This window comes from Fundulus heteroclitus, chromosome 1, assembly GCF_011125445.2.
Source record: "Fundulus heteroclitus isolate FHET01 chromosome 1, MU-UCD_Fhet_4.1, whole genome shotgun sequence".
NCBI classification, from domain to species: Eukaryota; Metazoa; Chordata; class Actinopteri; order Cyprinodontiformes; family Fundulidae; genus Fundulus; species Fundulus heteroclitus.
In genome coordinates, this window is record NC_046361.1 from 33,317,420 (window position 1) to 33,334,835 (window position 17,416).

General features: G+C 40.8%; 1 protein-coding gene across 2 annotated transcripts in view; it reads left to right on the forward strand.

Annotated features, from left to right (window-relative positions):
* Nucleotides 1-12,130: 12,130 nt before the first annotated feature.
* Nucleotides 12,131-17,416, forward strand: part of plxna2 (plexin A2) — a 278,376-nt gene continuing 273,090 nt past the window's right edge. The window contains exon 1 of one of the 2 annotated variants that reach the window (XM_036141455.1): nucleotides 12,131-12,196. The gene's annotated coding sequence lies outside the window, so the exon portion shown is untranslated. Of the gene's footprint in view, nucleotides 12,197-12,644; nucleotides 13,253-17,416 lie in introns of those variants that run through there. The other variant, XM_012875562.3, reaches the window with a different exon arrangement.

The following is a 17,416-nucleotide window of genomic DNA, read 5'->3' on the forward strand; positions in this document are numbered from 1 at the left end:
AGGGCAATGAGTAGGTAGATAAGGCATTGTTACTGTGTGCTATTTTATTGTGGATTTTTCACTGTCTGTACAGGTAGAGATGTCAAATTCACAAATACAACTTCCAGTGCAGATGGAGTAAGATATGATATGCTAGTGAGCACCCAGGATTTATCTGATGACGTCCCACTAACAGTGCATATCTGGCATCTCAGTGTACTGTATTTGAAGTTGTTTTTCTAATCCTTCAGAGACCTGGAAAGTTTAAAGGAGTGATATTTGATTCAGTTCTTTTCTGCAACAAAGAAATCTTTGTTCAAAAAATAATAATTTCCATCCATGTTTATTTTTTTACTGCACAGAGCTTTACTTACATTTGATTAATTCAAAATTCATCGATGTTACTCGCAGCATGCCAAAACAGATGCACATTTCACTGCATTTTGGGAAACTGTTTGAGTCACTTTGCATGTATTCAGAAAACAAGTTGTTAATGTCTCTCAGAAATGTCTTTGGGAGAACAGATGTGGAATTTTAAAGCTAGTCCTCAGGCAAGGTGTACATTTTTAATGTCCTTTTTATGGATAGTGATAGCCTCAGACTCCTACCGGAGACATTCGGTTGTGCTTTGGTTATTTCAGTAGTGAATATTTCATGATTGAGAAATTAAACTTTGAATTAATCTGATTCAAATTTTAATTTTGGAAAATAAACGAATGATTGAAGGACTTGTTCCAATCATCTAGATTCTAGAGTGTTTTCCTGTCTGTAGGAAAATGGTGCTCACTGTTAAACCCATAAAACCCTTAAATACAGAAAAAAAAGTATTCATACTCATTGAATTCTTTACATTTTGTCACATTACAACTACAGCTTTATCCCTGAGCTGCAGTAATGTGGTACTCGAGACCAGTCTTCATACCTAATTTCAAAAGTCAGACTGGACTCCAGTCAAGCTGCATTGTCCCGTTTTGTCACTACAACTTATTCAAATGCGGCCAATAAAATGCTTTTGCTTTACAAATTTAAAGGTTGCCCTCATGCCCTTGTGTGCCTTGTATGAGAAGATGAGAGGTAAAGTAGGAAAAACATTTTTCAGTGGATATTAATGGTAGCTTTCCTGTCTGTACAACATGAAAAAAATGAACATTTACTGGGTTAAGTCCTCCATTTCCACAGCTCTGCCTGTAGTTTTAGGCTCAGGGAATAGTTTTAGTCAGGGAATGTTTGGCAGCTTGCATGTGTTCTTTAGAGTTTGTCTGTTTAACTTTTTACCAGCTTGTCAGATTTACTAAAAGAGAGTCACTTAGTTGAGGGTCTGCTTATGCACAAGTTTGGGTTCACTTGTGACAGTGCATCTAACTAAACGTTGGAGCCTCGTTATGGGTTAGCGTACTGATGAGCTACTGCATGCAGATTTTAAGCATTTGCAGCAACAGTTGCATTATTATGATTAAAATGGTTTTGAAAATGATCTTGAATTGGATTCATCTTGGACTTGTTCTCACCTCAAAGTCTTTGTGTCTTGACTTGATCTTGGCTTAGAAGCTCTAAGGTCTATGGATACTTTTGCAATGAAATAAAATGCCCTCACTTGCATATATCTGCATTTAATCAGTGGCCAGACAGAACATGTTTGCGCACTTCCTTGCAAAGTGTTGACGGGGACTGTCAATTGAACGAGCCCATTTTGTTTCTTTTGCTAATGATATGGCATATTAAGTTCCTCCTTCTATTTTAGCTTGTGGCGTGCCTACATCAGACTGCAATGCCTGAATTTTCCTATCGACATCTTCAATCCCACATTTACATTTCATATCTGGATGAACCGCGGGCGTCCAATGTGAAAGGCCAAGTCGGATTAAGGTATCTCTGATGGCATACCTTATGGACAGGCAGGCAGGCAGATCTAAATCCCCGTCTGGAGCAGAGCAGGTCTCGAGCTGCTGGTAAGCTCTAATCAGTGTCATCCTCTCCCTCACAGCCTTCTTCCTCTCATACCAAAAGGATCAAGTCTGATGGCATGTACTAGTGGAAATAATTGCTTTGTCCTCCATCTATCTTTTTCCTCTATTTGTCTCTCACTTGGAAGTGACCAAATGAAATTAGCCGACACATGAGAAGAGTTTGAACCCTGCCTCCTAGTCAAGGGGCCCTGTGATTTCTGTCTCCAGATCAAGCGGATATCAGATTGGCTGTCATCCAAAAAAATATTTAGCTGATAAATCTGGCAGTGTTTTCCCCTCCGCCATGTACAGCTGGTAGCTAAACGTAAGTCATTTGTTTTTATATGGATGCAAAGCAGACAGTAGCAGATGTTGCCTGCTGATGGAGTATGCCATTCTGTCTCTGCTTCACAGGGATTCTAAAGCCTAAAATCATGTTTCATTTCAGGAAACATGCTTCTCCCTACTGCAAACTGCAGCATCAAACAATGAGCTGAGGTGGAACAGTAATCCAACACAGCACATACAGCAGTCTGTACTTCCCTCTGCTTCTTTGGATACTACAACCAAAGTGATTTTCTGACACTTATGAGACAGAAAATGTTTTTTTTATGTTGCTGCAGTACATATCCTCTCCTCCATAACCGTGAAGGATAAGGATATCCAAGGTCCCTTGTTAATATGCAAAACAATGCTTCATATTTTTCAGTGTTTCATTTTCAATTGCAAATAAGCGAGCGGGGGAAAATATGCAGGTGATTACTGCATTAAGCAATTTGGTTCCGCTTAATAGTGACTCCTTTGATTTGGTCCAAGGGCCCCGGAGATGAGCGTGGAAGAGGAATGATTGAGACGCTTGAAGACGCTTGTTCCCGACTGCTTGCTCCGCTAAGCAGGTCCACTTCATAATAATAATAATAAAAGGTCATCCCTGGCAGAGAGTGAAAATGTCTCTAATTAAAACCAAAATGCTTTATCAAGAGCCAGACAGAATGGGCAGCCGCAGTAAAATAAATAGCTGGCAATTTCCTGAGATTCAAATTCTGATAGGCATCTTATTAAAAACAGTCCACTGTCTAATGGAGGTGATTTGCATTGTCAGAGGATTTAGCTAATTTTCTCTTGTTTGCTGTTTTTCTTCTTCCTGTTTGCAACCCCCATGTTGTGTGTGCACAAGGGTGGTCATGGGCATCCCTGTGGAAGGCAGGACAACTTAAGGAACCCACACGCACATAGAAAACAACACCAAAAATCCACAAATATCCTGAAATACAGGAAAGACGTGATAAAGTGGAATGTTATGGAAAATAAGTATTGAACGTGTTTACTGAAATGTATTTAATACTTAGTCAAAAAAGCTATGTTTGGTAATGACAAATCCAACAAGTCTCCTGTATCAGCTGCATTAATTGGTCAGATGTGACCAATTCATCAGGGAGGTTGATCTGGGAGTGCTTTTTAAAACAATTGCTTTAGATTTAGATTTTGAAGGTTCTGGTGGGGTCTATTGAACTTAGACACTCCACTAATTTTGAATCATATTCCTGTCAGGCGACTGTGTGATCCTTGCAGATTGACTTTCTTTCTCTGAAACAAACTGAGTTTCCCTGGCTGTGTGGAACAACTGCTTTGTTGAAAACCCTCTCTGAAAAAAGTTACCCCATCTATTCATCTTCAGATTTTTATCAACAGTATTCCACACTATACATAATAATGCTGAAAACAGCCCCACATTTTCACGTTCTCCCCTCCAAACTTCACCGTTGCCATGCTGCTTCGGTGGGGATGAACAGGGTGCATGGGATCCAAAGGGCTGATTCGTGGTCTTATCTGATCAAAGTATTCTCCTGATATATAATTGTGGGAGTGGCGGCCTGCTGGTTAGGGAGCGGGGCGTTTGTGTTTTGGAGAGGCCTCAAAGGTCACCAGTTCAAAACTCAAGTCTCTCACTCGGGGTTCCTGAGCAAGACCCTTGACCACAGTTCACTGCTCCCAAAGGAATGGGTTAAATACTGAGACAGACCACCCTCCCTGTGGGACTATAAAGGGAATATTTAACTATTGACTTTTCCGTATGTTCTTCAGCAAACTTTAAATAAGCGTCCGGCCGTTTTAGTGGAGTACATTACACTGTTTTGGTTGAAAAACAGTTTTTGCTAAATCATAGCTTTTCTAAAGCGTTCTTTGAGAGGTTTCACAAACACTCATTGGTTGCAAACCTTCAGGATATCTTTACGAATGTTTAGCTTCCTGTGCAACAAGCCTCATCCAGTTTTGGAACTTTAAGATACAACTTTCAGTGAATGTGTGCCCTTAAGGACGAGGGGGGCCATGGCACTGATGAATCTAGTTACCGGCTCAGAGTACAGGAGAATTAGACATATTTGTTGGAGTCAACATCATAACTGTGTGCATATCAAATGATTCCTGTTGCCTTTGCAGCCCTGAACCTAAACATCTTGCATCACTGTATCTTACTGTGAATTTTGACAATGAATTTTTGTGACTCCAAAAATGTCTCTACTTTTGTTTTGTACAGATTGCAAAGACTACGACAAATACAATGCTAAAAGAAAAAAATGTTAGGAATAATCCAACAGTTGGTTAAATCACTTTTGGTTTGATATGATTGGGTCAACAGAACCATGAACCATGAAGTGGTTGGTTAAACTAATTAAATTCCAATTAATACTTACCCAGTATTAGGAAATGGATAAAATAGAATACGGTGCAACCACATAGATAACACATAAGTAGTAATTGAAAGTATATACATTTTCATGTCAGTCAAAAAAAATTGGGCGCGTTGGTGTCAATGTCAGAGCATCAGTGATGATTCAGGGGCAACTTTTAGGGTCCAAATTAAGAAAGGTGAAAGAATACTCATTGCATGTAGAAAGATATTCTGGAATGAAAAAAACACACACACACAACTTAAGTACATGCACAACATGGAATTGCAATTCAAGCAGGTTACAGAGTTAGCGTAGATTTGAGCTTGCTCTCTTATTCTCTTCATGCAGGAATTACTTTCAGAATATCCTAGTTAGTTTAAAGTAAGCTCACCACTGATGGGATGAGTTACATAAAAGAAACTTAAAGTCAGAGAACAATCACCATCATCCATCATGGAATGCAGTGACGCAGTGGTTGAATTAAATCAACTCCTGCGAGGAACATCTTGTTGTGGAACTGTTTTGTCTCCACTTCTGGATTAAGGCGCTCTCTGGAACATTCTGAAACTTTGAAACATCTCCGTAACCAATGCCGTATTTGAGTTTTGAAACAATAAGGTTATAAGGGGAGAGGAATTTTTGATTTTACCCATTGTGAGATGATTCTTGGTAAATATCTCAGGGTAAGGGGAAATGTTTTTATTTATGTAAGGCGTTCTGAATTTTGCTCACCTTGCAGTTTGGCAGAGTGTATTACTTGGTGCTGTATGCTTAAAGTACTTAATTGTTTTTTCCACATCATCATTATTCATCTCATGCGACGGCTCAGTGGCACTAATGTATTGAAAGATAGACCATCTGTACTTTTGCTACTCTCTCTCTCTCTCTCTCTCTCTCTCTCTCTCTCTCTCTCTCTCTCTCTCTCTCTGCTGCTATTTTTAAAGAGGTATACTGACGGCATCAGAGTCTGTGATTTGTTCAGGTCCGATGTGTGAGATTACAGCACGAGCCTGCAGCTAATGGAAAGCCTCCAAGCAAGGACAAAATAAAAATAATAGAAACCCTTTTCATGCAACGCTTCTCTCAGCAGACACATCACAGGACCTCATATTTACCCAATACTCCTGTGATCGCCTCTCTGTAGAAATTAGTTGCAGTATTCATTTTGTTTGCCCTCAGAAGAACTTTAGAAAATCTCTTGAAAAACAAAAAAAAAAAAACATTTTGCCTAAAGAGTGGATATATTTTCTTAGCTTGAACCTGAAAAGTAACACAAAGCATGATGACCGCCTCTTTAGTAAAAATTACACTTTCAAAACCAACATGGAGCCAGCATTTCCTCAAGGAAATGTGCATAGAAAATGCTTATGCTGCAGTTAATTTCAATTTCACAGCTCCTTCTCTTCCCGTGTGAAATGTTTCTCCTTGCTGTTGAAGCAAACTGGTCCATCATCACCACATGGCTGCTGAGGCTTCATCAGTGGGCCATTACTGAGGCGAACGGCCACCTGTATGGATGTGGTCTCTGTGAAAGAGAGTGTGGGCATTTGTTGATTGCAGCGCAGTCTTCCCTATAGAGGCTCATGAGTATGTATCTGGCAGTCACTAGCAGGTGGATGGTGGGAGGGAAACAGCAGGGGGGGACTTGTGTAATGGACCCAGCTCAAATGGCGCACAAGACTCGGACCTAAACCATCCCAGTCTTGTTCCATGTTGGATTCAGATATTTGTACTGTTTATCAAAGAGAAGTATTAAATATGTGTGTTTTCTATAGATTGCTTTGTTAAAGGTGTGTAGCTCCAGTTCCAGAGTTTTTGCAGAAGTTTGCCCCCTCTGGCGGCAGTTGAAATGTGCAGTGCACATACATGGGAGGAGAGGAAAATCATCGTCTGCTGTGACTGCACAAGTCTTTGTCTAATCATGTTTGTCATAAATATAAGATTTATGTCACAGAATATTACCTTTTTAGCAAAAAGAGGGTCAACAGTGGGTCCCTTTTCATCCCCAGGGCAGATCTCTCTCCATCTGTTGAAAACAGCACCAATTGTAAGGTCATATATAGGAATTAAAATAAATAAATATGTGTACATATATATATATATATATATATATATATATATATATATATATATATATATATATATATATATATTGCCTTTAAACTTGTGCAATCTTCCTCTAAAATAAGATTCAGATGGTGGTACTTTCTAGAGAAACAAAACTGATTTAGATACAGCAATATGTAGACAATTCTATACAATCATATTACCACATTCAATCAAATCTACTTTCTATACTGCCATAGTCAGCTGATTATTTAACGCCAGTAGGTAAATAGCTATATATTTATGGAAGCTCAGCTGATTGCCTTGATTTATCTGGCACTTTGTGTAAATGTAATGTGCGTTCTAAATAAAACCGGTTAGTATTTACTTTGGCATGCTACCTTGCATTGAACATGTTTGCATGTGTTGGAAAGAGCTAGATTTTCTCTTTTGCAACATCTACTAATTAAAATGTGAACTGCAATGAGTTCCATGTTCCTGAATGTTGCTGTAGTAAAGGCAACACTGTTCATGTTGTTGTGAGAGCTGTCTCCCAAAAGCCCAAGCAGAATTTTCTTGGCATTTGCATCTTTTAGCTGAAGCCTCTGTTACTAATGGTTACAAAGGATCACAAGAATTTTACTGCACCATGGTATCAGTCAGGAGAAGTGGGCAAACTAATCCACATTTTACCTAATCATAGGACTGTAAGGACAGTTCTAACCCAAGTGTTGAATCCTGAGTCTGTTCTTTCTTTCCCTCTCCGCCTGGTCTGTGTTCTTCCCGTGTTAAAGTCTTGTAATTTTTATGGGTGATTTTCGCAAGAGTTTATGGATGATACTGCAGCCAATTACGGTTGATGTTCACGCGGTCACATGTGCTGCCACTGCCTATCGGGGAGGCTTATTATTGAGAGCGAGAGAGACTGTGTGTGTGTGTGAGTGTGTGTGAGACGCAGAGGGGCACCCTGAGAGTAGCAGAGCTCCAGGAGCCGTCTACCATGACCTATGCTGTGTTGAACGGGTGTAAGAATGAAGTATAAACCTTTGAACTGGCCGGGTGGTATCTTTTGATGGCGAGCTGATGGAGCAGGTCCAGAGCCTACCGAAAAGACTGTTGCACTGTTCAGTGTGAAGATTGTTGCTTCTCCTGTCAGGCTGGTATGGGGCTCTTTGCTGACCATTAACTTTTTCTTTCCCTATTCCACTACTTCAATTCCCCCACACCAGATATCCTGCATTAGTGGTGCCCAATGGACAAAATGTCAAACCCCAGCTCAGGTAACATGAACTGAAAGAGGTGGGAACCTTCTTGGACTAATATTGAGAAAGAGAGGCCTTTTTAATGGACTATTGTTGGAAAAAGAGGCCATGTTGATGGACTATTATTGGGGAAAAAACACATAAGGAATTTATATTGTCATACTGAACTGTTTTCTTTTGGTTTTGTTGGGTTTCATTTGAGCTTATTTGTGCTATATTTTTGAATGGCCATTCATAATAGATTTTTTTTTATTTAAGTTGAAATGCAATTATTTTTTTCCCTTTCTATACTTTAAACATATGGCGCACACCAACATGCTAAGCTTCACTCTCTGTCCACTCCTCCAGAGTCGTGATCTGTTCTTTTGACCAGACCAGCCTGAGGACCCTTTATTAGGCCATTTACTTAAACAACCACTTTACGTTTGCAGTATTTTGCTAAAAAACACAAATATACTACATTACAGAGTCATGTTCTGTTCTGAAGGAGCCAAAATGGGACTTCTGGACAAAATATGAAAAGGTAAAAAAAAAAAAAAAATACCCTCCAAAGAACGCCATACCAATAATAAAATGGTACCAATACTATGGTTATGGCCATTTCTAAATACTTGTCAGGTTTGATCCAAGAGCCTTCAGGTGTCTTCTTAAAAGTGGATACATTTTTCAGCATTACAGTGAGTCTAGGCATACACTTAAATAAACAAATAATTTATTTTCAGAAAACATTACAATTATGGAATGGCTTAGCCAAAGTCCAAAACTAACAGGGAAATAAAAGTTAGATATATGTTTTGACTTGTTTTAGAAGGAAATTGGACTGCTTTTATGAAGAGAAATTTATTTTGAGATTTTTTACACATCTTTACCAGAGGTTCCAATAAATATGGCTGCCATTGTTTATCTGTTAATATTTTTCTCACACTGCAAAACAAATAAGCTAATAATGAATAAAACATTAATGATTAAAAAGCAATTGCTTATTAGGAATATAACAATTAACATTTAGCTTTGGAAAGCAACTCATTGGCATTATGACTGTCAGGTTTTGTTTATCATCTAATTATTTCCTGGTATTTGTTTTGATCTCCGCTCCGGCTGGTTCCTTTCATGGATTAGAGACAAGAGGGAACTGTGGTTCAGTGGAGTGGATAGGTTTCCACTTTCCTTCATATATTCAAACGGAGAAGAACAAATTAAAGGCGTCAATTGGAGCCCCTTTTGAAACCCTCCAACGTGCTATAAAATCATTGCGTATCAGGCCCTTTGATCAGCACAACATTCAAGTAACAACTCTGCAGTTGGCCATCTCTCCACATAAGCACTGGACATTTCATGCCCAGCAATGTGCACCAATTTATCCACCTGATCCTGGTTTCATATATTCACTGAAGTGTTCTTCCTGGAATTAAGCTTTCTGCATCTTGTCCTTCTCTATCCTCATCAGACCGCAGTTCAGGTATCACACACACAGCTGCCCTGAATGTTCAACTGTGAAAAGCAGATCCAGCTTATCATAATTCCTATTAATTGACATGTGCTTTAAGTCCACTGTGTTTCTTATGTACGTTATATATTTCAAAAGTGAGTTTTAGCTACTCCCCCATACGTGACTACAGTGTTTTGGATAAGAGATCATATGATTTGAACCTTTGCACATTTTGCCATGATACAACCAGGAAGTTTAATGCATTTTATGTAATGACTAAGGCAAAGTAGTGTGTAATTAGGAAGCGGAAGGAAAAAGATACATAGTTTTAATTTATTTTACAAATAAAAATCAGAAAATGTTGCAGGCATTTGTTTTAAACCCTGACCTTAATTACTCTAAATGAGTGGGCTCTGTTTACCAAGTCACCTGGTAAACAGAGCCCACCTGTGACTCATTTAATCTCAGCATAAAAACACAGCTGTTTTGTGAAGGTATCATAGCTCTTACAGAGCCACTACTAAAAAAAAACAGTCATAAGAAATTTAGTTTGCAGATGTTTTCCACGTAGGGTGCTCAGATAATAACGGGGAAGAAGGTGCTCTGATCCAATAAGCTCTAACCTGAAACGTTTTTACTCTAAAATTTACCCAGCAGTGCACATCTCTCGGAGTGCAGCCACCCCTACCATAAAACACGGTGGTGGCAGCATCATGGTGAGGAGAAGCTTTCTTGAACCGGGTCTGGGAAGATGTATTCAGGACAAGTCCGAAAATGCCCTGATGTTTGGACCAAACTCCTTTTGAAAAAGTGGAATTAAAATTTGATGCTCCCAGACACTCCATCCAATCTTCAGTTTGAACCTTTCTGCAAGGAAGAATGGGCGACATGTCAGTTAGTTGATGTGCAAAGCTGGGAGAAACATACCTGAGCATGCAGCAGTAATTGCAGAGAGGTCGTTCTACAAAGCATCTCCTCATGTGCATGCCATTTATTTCAGGGTTTTTTTCACATCACAGTTATGTACTACACTGTGTTGGCCAATCCCACAAAATACCAATAAAGCATATTGAGGTTTGTCGTTGGAATGTCGCAAAATGTGAACAAGTTTAAGGGTATTAGTTATTTTGCAAGTCGTTGTGAACTTCCCTGGAGTTTCATTCTGCTCTGTGGAGAGTCATCTCTGAGCTACGATGACACTGTTAAGAAATTGTTGGTTTGTTGTGTTGACTTTAGGTGCTTAAAGGAGCAAAACCTCAGCACTATGGTGCACAGGTGAGTAGGTGCTGAAACCTCTCTGCTGATCTGTCTCCTATACCCACTGACAAATAAAAAAAACAATGTATATGATGTGATCATCCTGATTCTGCATGTTTTTTTTTTTATTTCAATCTGAGTGATGCATATAGTCTTTACTATTTCATTTTACAGTCTCTCCTGCCAGAACCAGACTCCTTCTGTCGATATATGTTTAAACGGGAAGCGTAACGGATACAGTTGCTCTGCAGGTAATAACCAAACTTCCCCTTGCAAAATGAGTTAATCTATCATGTTTCTTCTGCCCAAAACAGGCCAAATCTCTCCCAGACTCTTCTGTAGCAACCTGTTCTTTCAATATGAATTGAGTTATGTTCCAATCAAACAAATCATGGCTTGTTCTGAACAGGGTCATAAGTAATGGATTGAAAAAGTCTGTATTTGATTATTCCTGCCGCCCAGGTTTGACTAAGATCCATTTGAGCGGCAGTGCGGCAGAATTCCAATATGGACGCCCTCCAGCTATTGACCCGGTCTTTAAGTGGGTGCTGTGCTTTTAGTGTACTTATGCTGGTTGTTCCACATCTTCCTCCTCCTGGCAGTTTTGCAATACTTTTGATGGCAGACGCTGGCTCTCTTTTCCCTACTCTGCATTATTGATGCATCAGAGAAAGTGGATAGCCTACTTTTTGCAATAACCCTCCAAAAAAGAGCAAAGATGCACATGGTCCAAGTTTTCTTTTGATGCGCTAGTGACTATGTCAAACTTAATATCTTTGGGGTAGGAATAGCTTTGTGCAACGGGAGACATTGAGGATGTTTGTATTAAAATGTTCAGTTCTTTGCAGATGCATTGTTTTTCTTTGAACCTTTCCATAACTCGTCGCGTTGGCTTCAAAAACTTGCTTGAGAAGAATTTTCTGTGACAGATCATCAAAAAGTAGCAAATGATTTTAGGTAAAAAGAAAGATGCTGCATGTTTTTTGGAGTTAGAATGGCCCAGTCAAAAAAAAAAAAAAAAAAAGAATGGCCCAGTCAAAGTCCAGACCTGAATTCAACTGTCACAATACAACATATGCAAATATACCTGCTGCCATGCAGCAGGTGGATTTGCCTGCAAAATCTTTTATTCCTTGATGAAAGTCTTACTTCCATGTTGTCAGAAACCTCTTCAGTAATGCCATGATCCATTTGAGCGTTTTTGGATTTAGATTTGGAACCTCTTTGTTTTCTTTTTTCTTGCTGGTTGCCCGAAAACAGTTTAAACAGTCAGCATACATTTGAAGTTGCAGATGGATCCGGTCCAAAATGGAAGGGATACAAGGCAACCAAAAAAAAAAAAAGACAAAATGCGTGGCGTGTGTGTGTGTGAGAGAGAGAGAAAGAGAGTGAGAGAGAGAGAGAGAGAGAGAGAGAGAGAGAGAGAGAGAGAGAGAGAGAGAGAGAGAGAGAGAGAGAGAGAGAGAGAGAGAGAGAGAGAGAGAGAGAGAGAGAGATTCACAGTTTGGCCTATAGATGGCAGTGTTCTAATACAAAGTGGAGGAGGAGAACCTGTCACTGACCGGGGACTGTTTGTACTGTGAAGACAAAGTCCAGTGATGGGTAAGACATTTCCCCCTTTTCTAACCTGATGCAAACACTGTATGAATGTATCCATTTTATATGACTGTGGTCAGATAAAATAAGAGAAAGTATTAATACGTAAAATGAGCTAATTAGAGAGTTGGTGAAGCTTTACTCAAATGGTCAGAGAGAATTTTTACTTCTGTTAAACAGTAAGGAAAAACTTACTGATTCCCAGAAAACCTTAACGGGTCAATATCTTAACACATTGCCCGGTGTTTAGTAAAGATTTTGCTTCTCGTTAATTGATCACTTTTATATCAGAGATATTTAAAAAAATATATATATATATATTTTGTTTCATTTTTGTATTTCTGAGCTGAAACAGTTAACGCTGTAATGAGCCGGGGTGTGAGTGGGCTGGGTTTAACCGCGCTCTGTGCCAATGGCAGCACACACACACACCGTCTCTCTCTCTCTCACACACACACACACACACACACGCACACGGAGCTACAACACGCCGCTGTACTCTGATGGAGCCGCCAGTGTGCGTGCGTGAGTCCGGCAGAGCCTTGTGAGGAAGCCACGCTGCGGGTCTGAACCGACGCTGACACATTTCTTCTTCCCCCCGGCGGGTGATGGCGAGCCTGGCCGCGGCTTGGAGGCGCGCACAGTAGAGCCGCACCGGAGCAAGGCTGACTGCGGAACCCGAAGGAATGCGCCGCATGCCGCTCTGACGCCGTCCGCTCAAGTTAACGTTACCGGAGGTCAGTTCAGCAGCTGATGCCCGGGCTCTGCTGTCAAGTTTACGCGCTGCGTTCCCAATCAGCTGCTGCTGGGTCCAAGGTGCTCCCTTTGAATGAATGAATGACGCCACCGCTTAACAGGTCCTTCCAGCAGAGAGGGTGCCCCGCGTTAAAGGGACTGGAACAACTAACACCGCTTTTGAGATTTCCCCAAACGCGACACCTCGCAGGCTACTGAGCGCATTTGGAGTCATTTTTCCCCCCCTTGCTGCTGTGGATGTGAGTGGAGCGCATCAGCAACTGGCCTGTCTTGAACGAACCAAGAGATCCGGTTTAAAATGAGAAGGTGAGTGATCACCTCGGTTGTTTCGGATAAATCTGCCTGTACGGGATTTTTTTTATTTTTTTTATTAGCAGGGAATCTCACATGGAGTGCCACAAACAGCCCCTCTCGACACTGCAGAAGAGCTCATTTCCGACACTGCAGAGAGACAACCGGCAAGAGACATTTATCATCTCAGGCTGCAGGCTTTGATAAGGTGGCAGTCTGTTCCACATTGTGTCGGTGCCACAGCTCACACTCCGACGCCCAAATAAACGCGCATCACAATTAGTCTTATTATGTACCAGACCGTCACAGCAGAGCTGCGGGTTCTGCACATGGACCAGAGGCTTTGCATTGTCGCCTTACTGTTCTCCTCATGTTCTGCTTTAGAGAACTACAGTTTGGCTTCTTCACTCAGAACAATCAGTGCTTTATTTGGTTCTCTAAAGTCGCTACTTGTATGACAGCTGGTCCGTTCCAATTGAATTCTAACACAAAAACACCTGATTTTATTTTGTTGAGGGACTGATTGGCTGATCACCTGAGCCCAGCAGCAATGGGAGAGACTGGTGATGCCAAGATGCATGAAAACTGGGATTGAAAATCAGCATATAGCGGAACTTTTCCTAGTCAAAACAATAGTAACGTGTTGCATATACCTAAATATGAACTGGTTTTACTTGCATTATATCAAGTCTGTTTCTGCAAATAAAGGCAATAGGTGACATTTTTATTTATTTAGGAGACATGCTGTCAATAATATACAGCATAAAACATGTTTAAAAAGTTAATTTTGATCAAACGCAACAAAAGTAGAAATCTCAAACAGATTATTTTGATGAGGACTCCTATTTTCTTTCCTACCTTTTCTATTGAGATGAGATTTCAGGTTTGCAGCATTCTGAGCTCTTAATTTCTTTTGGCATATGTTGCCATGATCAGTCTTCAGCGAATATCCAATCTTTATCCCCTTTTTGCATTCAGTCATCACAATCCTGGACTCAAATGATTCTAATACGTCGACCTTAAGTTAAATTGCCCCACAGTCTATTTGATTGCTGATATGAACTTACTCTTATCAGGCTGTTGACTTCGACCTGCTTCCCTGCAACAAGTGAGCCTTGAATCTGGAAGAGAATGGGTTTTCTGACTCCTAAATATCCTTCTTGATTTGGCCCCGCCGGATCACTTATCCAGTTTGCATTATCGTATGTCTGTGAGATTTGTTATTACATTATGAACTTTTACTCTCGTCGGCGAGGAGCTCCACATTGTCTCTAGACCTCATCCGTCCGATTCAGCCGATGCGCCGACAAATCTTAATTCTCTGCCAGACTGCCTGTTCCCTGGCGAGGGCCGACGACAGTGACTCCAAAGAAAATAAATGTTGTCTTAAGTAGAAAATTGCCTCACATTTGCATGAAAATGACTTACATCTGCCGTGGCTGATGGGTAGCATATTAATCCCTCTGCCCTTGCAATCAAAACCAGTTCCTTCTTGGCAAAATCACATTTTTGGTGCCTCTGAAGCATGACCCCCTGTGCACAATTATTTTAATGTCCATCTGAAAGGGAAACAGCCGTGTGACCCCCCCCCCCCCCCCCAAACATCAGCTATGTGTGTGTGTGTGTGTGGGGGGGGGGGGGGCATATGGTTGCCTTTAGAAGAGCGAACTAGCACACAGAATTGGTTTGATTATAACATGCTGATTATGCTCACCTAATTAACTCCAATCTAATAAAGAAAAAGAAGCAGCCTCCGATTTCTGTTGCTTTCTCTGACCAGCTGAGCTTTTGTGCAACGTTTCACATATCATTGTGAAATAGATCTGTTCTTTGTCTCGGACTTTGATATATTTTGCCTCCAATAAACTCTCGCCAGGCTTCAATCACTCAAATATACCTTTTAACTTTAATTGTTTGCGCTATTGTTGACAGGTTTAATGAACCGACATAAAGAAGAGCAGACGGTTGGTTCTCCTCTCTAAATAATTCTCTTTTTTTTTTTTTAAAGCGACGCCTTTGAAGTCTTTCTATCCGAGATTGCCTTTCGTGAACCTCAACATCACACGTTACTACGATCAATAAGGTTAACCTCAACAAGCTGGGGAGAAATTTGCACTGGGGTAGTGTTTCAAGTTTACTTTACTGCAAGAGGCTGTAATATCTTTCGAATCGTTGGTTTAATGTGCGTCGAGCAAAGCGGTTTGCATAAGTGTAGAAATACCAAATTTCCCCTACGGAAAATATTCCGTCCTGCTTGCTTTTAAAGCGGCGATGACTTTATTTAACCATAGATCAAAGTCAGGACAGGATGGGACTGGTTTTCACCTCTAAAACGTCTTTTTAATCGCTGTTACTTCATTTAGAGAAGTGACCTTTACTGCTGGGAGAGCAAGTGCTTCTTTAATGGAGTGCAGACTTTGTGAAGAGTGTCACAATCCTCGGCCACCATCAGCATCCATCAGCATCTGGGACAAACTGTGCCGGCTCGAGAGCGTCCTCTGTTGATGAAGAGCAATGAGCTGTGATCATTTGCAACCCACGATTGGATTTTTCACCGAGTTGCCTTTAGACTGAGTTGCTGCTTCTTCTCTGTGTGCTATGCCACCACCAGCATTGGTAGAGCTTAGCGCTTGCTCTTCTACGGTCCCCCCCCCCCCTTAAGGCAGTGAGGCTCGCCACAGTTCAGCTTGAGAGATTTTGACAAGTTGCTACGCATGCGAGCAGAATCCTTGACCTATTTCTTAATGAGTGAATGCTGCAAATGTGTTCAGCGGTTTTGTATTCTGAACACACACCGATCCCCCCCCCCTCCACCATCGTCATTTGTAGCAACCCCCCAACCGTCCCAACTGTCTTTTTGCTTCCGCGTGCACGCAAACGTGCACATAATGGAGCTTTTGTGGGATCAGTGACTCTTTCGCTCATAGATATAGGTCCTCCTTTCCCTGTCTGCTGGAGTGTGCAAATAGCGGAGTGTTTGTTTTAATGCCATTGGCCTCCCGTCTTGGCTCTCCGCGGGCTGTTTATCTGAACCTCTCAACTGTCCAGCTGTCACAACTGAGATTTCAATCTCCTTGACCCAGACACGCTCTGCTCGTTCAGCCTCGTTATGTACATGTTTTTGTCTGTGATCGGCACTTTAGTGAGTGCGAGCACGTGAGAATCGACATAAACACCGATCTGGGTCTGTAGGTGACAGTGATCAAGTGGGGAGCAGCCAGAGAGGAGGCTTAGTCAGGTTAACTTCAGGAAAAAAAAAAAGCAGAGGATCACAAATATTTCCTTCTTATTTTCTTATCACAGCTCAGTGCTTCTTGTTTATCTGCATGGTAATACCGAGAATGTCCTTAAAATCTATCCCGTCTGGAATCACGTCTTGATTTGGAGATTGTTCGTGTGTGAGTCGGTAACTCCAAAAAAATCATGTGGTTAGGCCGTTGTGTCATAACACAGCCCTCTTGACAGATGCAGCACTGATAGGAGAAACTACTCCGAACAGGAATCAAAGTGCTGGCTGCAAATATTGATAAGTAGAAATTAACTTCTAAGATTTTGTTAAATAGAAATATGTGTTCTGATTTCCTTTTATCTGTAGAAAGGGCACATAGTGTGGTGTTTTTTGACCAATGGGCTAAGAAAGTTGTCTGCTACAGGACTCCACTGGTTTATTTGGGATTTTATAGTCTGTTAATCAAAGCAAATTCCAAAACGCTTACTGAAATAACGTGAAACTAACAAAAGTGATATGCCTGTTACATAAAACATTACTGAAAATGTACCAATGAAAATCAGACTTTGCTTTTGTGTTTAAACAGAATCATTAAAAAAACTAATTTCTCCAGGCCTGGACAAACATGATGGTACCTGTAGCTTAATATTTTGTTGTGCAACCTTTTTAGGCAATTACTGCAGGCAAACACTTTCTGTAACTGTCAATGAAATCTTTGCACCTGTCAACAGGTATTTTGGCCCCTTCTCCTCATGAACAAACTGCTCCAGTTCCTCCTGCAGACAACGTGTTTCAGCTCTTTCTACAGATGTTCAATAAGATTTAGATCATACTTACAAATAGTCGTATAGCCATTCCTGTGGTTTTGGCTGTGTGTTTTTGGTCATTATAATGTTGGAAGACCCATGACCTACAACTGAGACCAAGCGTTCTGATACTAGGCAGCACAT